General features: G+C 46.8%; 5 non-coding genes across 5 annotated transcripts; 2 read left to right on the top strand and 3 right to left on the bottom strand.

The window, feature by feature from the left end:
- Window positions 1-1569: 1569 nt before the first annotated feature.
- Window positions 1570-1666, top strand: TRNAI-UAU (transfer RNA isoleucine (anticodon UAU)). Its single transcript has 2 exons — window positions 1570-1609; window positions 1631-1666. It is a non-coding gene; the product is annotated as a tRNA-Ile (tRNA).
- A 1150-nt stretch (window positions 1667-2816) lies between these two features.
- Window positions 2817-2888, bottom strand: TRNAT-UGU (transfer RNA threonine (anticodon UGU)). Its single transcript has one exon. It is a non-coding gene; the product is annotated as a tRNA-Thr (tRNA).
- Window positions 2889-3477: 589 nt separating this feature from the next.
- Window positions 3478-3559, bottom strand: TRNAS-GCU (transfer RNA serine (anticodon GCU)). The gene has a single exon. It is a non-coding gene; the product is annotated as a tRNA-Ser (tRNA).
- A 292-nt stretch (window positions 3560-3851) lies between these two features.
- On the top strand, window positions 3852-3946 carry TRNAI-UAU (transfer RNA isoleucine (anticodon UAU)). The gene is made up of 2 exons: window positions 3852-3889; window positions 3911-3946. It is a non-coding gene; the product is annotated as a tRNA-Ile (tRNA).
- Window positions 3947-5728: 1782 nt separating this feature from the next.
- TRNAS-GCU (transfer RNA serine (anticodon GCU)) lies at window positions 5729-5810 on the bottom strand. The gene has a single exon. It is a non-coding gene; the product is annotated as a tRNA-Ser (tRNA).
- Window positions 5811-6393: the final 583 nt, after the last annotated feature.

The following is a 6393-nucleotide window of genomic DNA, read 5'->3' as shown; positions in this document are numbered from 1 at the left end:
CCTCCCCCCCCGGGCGTCCGGGGCTCCCTTTCCCAGGCCAACGGCATGTCAAAGTGCCCAGGATGGGCTCCACGGGCCCCGGGCGTCCGGGGCTCCCTTCCCCAGGCCAACGGCATGCCAGAGTGCCCAGGACGGGCTCCACGAGTCCCGGGCGTCTGGGACTCCCTTCCCCGGGACACCGGCTTGTCAGAGTGCCCATGACGGGCTCCACGGGTCCCGGGTATCTGGGACTCCCTTCCCCGGGCCAACGGCATGCCGGAGTTCCCAGGACAGGCTCCACGGGTCGCGGGCGTCCGGGGCTCCCTTCCCCGGTCCGACGGCTTGTCAGAGTGCCCAGGACGGGCTCCACGGTTCCCGGGCGTCCAGGGTTTCCTTCCCCGGGTCAGCGGCATGTCAGAGTGCCCAGGACGAGTTCCACGGGTCCCGGGCAGTCCTCCCCCGGGCGTCCGGGGCTCCCTTCCCCGGGCCGTCGGCAGGTCAGAGTGCCCAGGACGGGCTCCATGGGTCCCGGGCAGTCCTCCCCCGGGCGTCCGGGGCTCCCTTCCCCGGGCCGACGGCAGGTCAGAGTGCCCAGGACGGGCTCCACGGGTCCCGGGCAGTCCTCCCCCCGGGCGTCCGGCGCTCCCTTCTCCAGGCCGATGGCAGGTCAGAGTGACCAGGACGGGCTCCACGGGTCCCGGGCAGTCCTCTCCCGGGCGTACGTGGTTGTCCGACAGATTCGGGCAGATGTGCTTTTACGAACCGGATCGGAATCGGCCCAAATAATAATAATAATAATAATAATAATCCACATTTGTAAGGCGCACAATCACCCGTAAGGGTCTCTAGGCGCTAGGGGCCGTCGGGAAGATTAAGCAAGCTATTGCGCAGAGTCACATGGTGCTGGGCTAATCTGCGGCCGGTGCCGGGGATCGAACCGTGATCTCCAGATTCCGGAGTCAGCCTCCCTAGCCGCGGCGCCAGCTATTTCCCAGAGTCACGTGGTGCTGGGCTAATCTGCGGCCGGTGCCGGGGATCGAACCCTGATCTCTGGGATGCTCGAGGGTTACTACGCGCTCTACAAAAACCTTAAATAAAAAAATCTCCAGATTCCGGAGTCAGCCGCCCTAGCCGCGGCGCCAGCTATTTCCCAGAGTCACCTGGTGCTGGGCTAATCTGCCGCCGGTGCCGGGGATCGAACCGTGATCTCCAGATTCCGGAGTCAGCCTTCCTAGCCGCGGCGCCAGCTATTTCCCAGAGTCACGTGGTGCTGGGCTAATCTGCGGCCGGTGCCGGGGATCGAACCCTGATCTCTGGGATGCTCGAGGGTTACTACGCGCTCTACAAAAACCTTAAATAAAAAAATCTCCAGATTCCGGAGTCAGCCGCCCTAGCCGCGGCGCCAGCTATTTCCCAGAGTCACCTGGTGCTGGGCTAATCTGCCGCCGGTGCCGGGGATCGAACCGTGATCCCCAGATGGGGATATCCCAAAAATCTGGCATGGATACGGCCCGCCAGGACAGGTTTGGGCACCCCTGATCTACTTGGTCAGCTCTAGATGACTCAACTGGGGAGATATGAGAACAGTGAGCTCCAGTGGCACAATCGGTTAGCGCAAGCGGTACTTATAGAGCAGTACTTGCATTGAGGCATGCTGAGGTTGTGAGTTCGAGCCTCACCTGGAGCAGCTTACTGGTTTTTCATAAACCATTTCACTAAAAGTAAAGATTAAACTCAGGATAAAGACGGCCCTTGCTAGAGAGTCTTTACTTCTTTTCAGGATCTGCGTGTCCGACTCTTACAGGTGCAAATATCACAATCCTATTCGATGCTCCTTATAAACATTCCATGATGTGCCGTCTTGCATAGCATGCAAACACCACATCAGTGCATTTAAAAATACATTAGTAGAATAATAAATATGATGAAAACTTTGTTGTCACAGGATAACCATATACTGAGGAGCTGCAAACAGTGCTGTATCAGCTACTTACAATACAATTTAACTGAAAGACATATCAAAAGAAGAGCGTCATCATATTAATGTTTCTAGTCAACATAAGAGTTGATCCATAGCAGCTTATGGTGCTTTCTGCTCAGATTGTGCCTCCAATCCCACATTGATTTTTTAATTCTTTGCAGTTTAGAAAACACAATTCATGCTCAAAGTTAACTTTTTAAAACCATTCAACCTATTACATTTATTTCTCTAACTTGTGAATGTGGTCCATGTTCTCTTTTCCTCATCCCCATCCCGATACTCCTTTTCCCGAAATCAGGTTCACTTCTTTATCCAGCCGACCCTTCCAAGGTCACCAAATCTATGAAGCGATTCTGCTTTTTCTCACATTCTCTCTATGTACAAGATACCTTGTATCATTTAAATGGACAGCAGGAGAGTCGGATATTTATGGTTAGTGGGGGTGGGGTTTTGAAGATTAACCTCATTTGACTAAGAGCCGGGGCATCTGGGAGGAAAAGTATTTTAAGGGGGATGAAGTTCACATCTCCTTGGTGAAATTTCTAGATCCTTATTTCATCCTTTCTGTGGATGCAGACTCAGTCGGAACAGAGGTCATAATCCTCGCTCTGACTTTAGAAGGAACTTCAAATATGCATGGCTTATTTGGCTTTGCCCGGCAAGGCTTGCCCGGCGGGGTGAGAATGGCGTTTGTCAGGCGATCGGAAGGGGTGAGGCAATAGTTTATGGTTTTCATGAAGTCTTCTTGATACGATGAAAGCAGGAAAGGGAAGCTTGTCAATAAGCAAACTTAAGACAAGGTGTGACTCCTAGAAAGAATGACTTGGAAACAACATACAGAAACTCACATATAAAAAGGCCCTGATGAGGCTTGAACTCATGACCACTGGTTTACAAGACAAGTGCTCTGCCAATGAGCTACAAGGCCAGCCTGCCTGCAGTATGTAAATCGCTTCATGTATTCTTACTGCGGTATGAAGATATCTATGATTTTGAGACTCTGTATGTAAATGCAGTTGCATTTGAATGTCTACATGCGTGCACAAATTGAAGAGCATGCTTAAGACACTTTTCTTGGAAGTAGGAAAAACTCCATTTTGATTTGAGAACATAAGAGTATTCACATTTATGACCATACTGATATCTCTAGTTAGTATGTCCGCAATCAGTGACAGATAGAGAACTCACTTATTAGAAGTGATCTGTCTCTGTGGGGCAGACATATGTCAACAGTCATACACTTGAGATGGCTGAAACTTTAGGAGTAAGAGCTGCTTTCTTATCAGTCTATCTATCCAAACTGGTTAGAAGGCCAGGAGTGAGGGAAAGGCAATCCTCGGGACACTTCATGAAAGATCTAATTTCAATTAAGCACAAAACACTTCCCTTAATTTGACATAATTGCCAAAATGGAATAGTCAGTTGGGCCCTTCTAGTGGATTATGGCTGTGTCTTGAAAGAGAGTGTAATTGTACTACGAGACATGCCCACCTTCAAAAGAGTGTCTGATGGCGTTCCGACGAAGGTGGGATTCGAACCCACGCATGCAGAGCACAATGGACTAGCAGTCCATCGCCTAAACCACTCGGCCACCTCGTCTGCCTTAGGTGACTATGTTTCATTTTTTAGGAAATTCTTACTATGTGCTAATTACAAATAATCATAAGTTTCTCCTAGACTGTGTCAGAACTGGCAAATGTATGTGGTGTTCAATAGACAGAGCCCATGATATAGCAGAATTATCAAATCTGTTCCATTAGGACTGTAGTTTTTAATAGTCATGATAACATGCTAGCATGTGAGTCGATCTTGCACAGTGAATAAGGGAGCAGTGCCAGTATCTACTTGGTCAGCTCTAGATGGCTCAACTGGGGAGATATGAGAACAATGAGCTCCAGTGGCGCAATCGGTTAGCACGCGGTACTTATACAGCAGTACTTGCATTGAGGCATGCCGAGGTTGTGAGTTCGAGCTTCACCTGGAGCAGCTTACTGGTTTTTCATAAACCATTTCACTAAAAGTAAAGATTAAACTCAGGGTAAAGACGGCCCTTGCTAGAGAGTCTTTACTTCTTTTCAGGATCTGCGTGTCCGACTCTTCCAAACATTCCATGATGTGCCGTCTTGCATAGCATGCAAACACCACATCAGTGCATTTAAAAATACATTTGTAGAATAATAAATATGATGAAAACATTGTTGTCACGGGATAACCATATACTGAGGAGCTGCAAACAGTGCTGTATCAGCTACTTACAATACAATTTATCTGAAAGACATATCAAAAGAAGAGCGTCATCATATTAATGTTTCTAGTCAACATAAGAGTTGCACCATAGCAGCTTATGGTGCTTTCTGCTCAGATTGTGCCTCCAATCCCACATTGATTTTTTAATTCTTTGCAGTTTAAAAAACACAATTCATGCTCAAAGTTAACTTTTTAAAACCATTCAACCTATTACATTTATTTCTCTAACTTGTGAATGTGGTCCATGTTCTCTTTTAGTCATCCCCATCACAATACTCCTTTTCCCGAAATCAGGTTCACTTCTTTAACCAGCCGACCCTTCCAAGGTCACCAAATCTATGAAACGATTCTGCTTTTTCTCACATTCTCTCTATGTACAAGATACCTTGTATCATTTGAATGGACAGCAGGAGAGTCGGATATTTATGGTTAGTGGGGGTGGGGTTTTGAAGATTAACCTCATTTGACTAATAGCCCCAGCATCTGGGAGGAAAAGTATTTTAAGGGGGATGAAGTTCACATCTCCTTGGTGAAATTTCTAGATCCTTATTTCATCCTTTCTGTGGATGCAGACTCAGTCCGAACAGAGGTCATAGTCCTCGCTCTGACTTTCAAAGGAACTTCAAATATGCATGGCTTATTTGGCTTTGCCCGGCAGGGCTTGCCCGGCGGGATGAGAATGGCGTTTGTCAGGCGATCTGAAGGGGTGAGGCAATAGTTTATGGTTCAATGGTTTTCATGAAGTCTTCTTGATACGATGAAAGCAGGAAAGGGAAGCTTGTCAATAAGCAAACTTAAGACAATGTGTGACTCCTAGAAAGAATGACTTGGAAACAACATACAGAAACTCACATATAAAAACGCCCTGAAGAGGATTGAACTCATGACCCCTGGTTTACAAAACCAGTGCTCTGCCACTGAGCTACAAGGCCAGCCTGCCTGCAGTATGTAAATCGCTTCATGTATTCTTACTGCGGTATGAAGATATCTATGATTTTGAGACTCTGTATGGAAATGCAGTTGCATTTGAATGTCTACATGCGTGCACAAATTGAAGAGCATGCTTAAGACACTTTTCTTGGAAGTAGGAAAAACTCCATTTTGATTTGAGAACATAAGAGTATTCACATTTATGACCATACTGATAGCTCTAGTTAGTATGTCCGCAATCAGTGACAGATAGAGAACTCACTTATTAGAAGTGATCTGTCTCTGTGGGACAGACATATGTCAACAGTCATACACTTGAGATGGCTGAAACTTTAGGAGTAAGAGCTGCTTTCTTATCAGTCTATCTATCCAAACTGGTTAGAAGGCCAGGAGTGAGGGAAAGGCAATCCTCGGGACACTTCATGAAAGATCTAATTTCAATTAAGCACAAAACACTTCCCTTAATTTGACATAATTGCCAAAATGGAATAGTCAGTTGGGCCCTTCTAGTGGATTATGGCTGTGTCTTGAAAGAGAGTGTAATTGTACTACGAGACATGCCCACCTTCAAAAGAGTGTCTGATGGCGTTCCGACGAAGGTGGGATTCGAACCCACGCATGCAGAGCACAATGGACTAGCAGTCCATCGCCTAAACCACTCGGCCACCTCGTCTGCCTTAGGTGACTATGTTTCATTTTTTAGGAAATTCTTACTATGTGCTAATTACAAATAATCATAAGTTTCTCCTAGACTGTGTCAGAACTGGCAAATGTATGTGGTGTTCAATAGACAGAGCCCATGATATAGCAGAATTATCAAATCTGTTCCATTAGGACTGTAGTTTTTAATAGTCATGATAACATGCTAGCATGTGAGTCGATCTTGCACAGTGAATAAGGGAGCAGTGCCAGTATCTACTTGGTCAGCTCTAGATGGCTCATCTGGGGAGATATGAGAACAATGAGCTCCAGTGGCGCAATCGGTTAGCACGCGGTACTTATACAGCAGTACTTGCAGTGAGGCATGCTGAGGTTGTGAGTTCGAGCTTCACCTGGAGCAGCTTACTGGTTTTTCATAAACCATTTCACTAAAAGTAAAGATTAAACTCAGGGTAAAGACGGCCCTTGCTAGAGAGTCTTTACTTCTTTTCAGGATCTGCGTGTCCGACTCTTCCAAACATTCCATGATGTGCCGTCTTGCATAGCATGCAAACACCACATCAGTGCATTTAAAAATACATTTGTAGAATAATAAA

Source organism: Lissotriton helveticus, chromosome 5_1 (genome assembly GCF_964261635.1).
Source record: "Lissotriton helveticus chromosome 5_1, aLisHel1.1, whole genome shotgun sequence".
Classification (NCBI taxonomy): Eukaryota; Metazoa; Chordata; class Amphibia; order Caudata; family Salamandridae; genus Lissotriton; species Lissotriton helveticus.
This window is presented reverse-complemented; position numbering and strand designations above follow the sequence as displayed.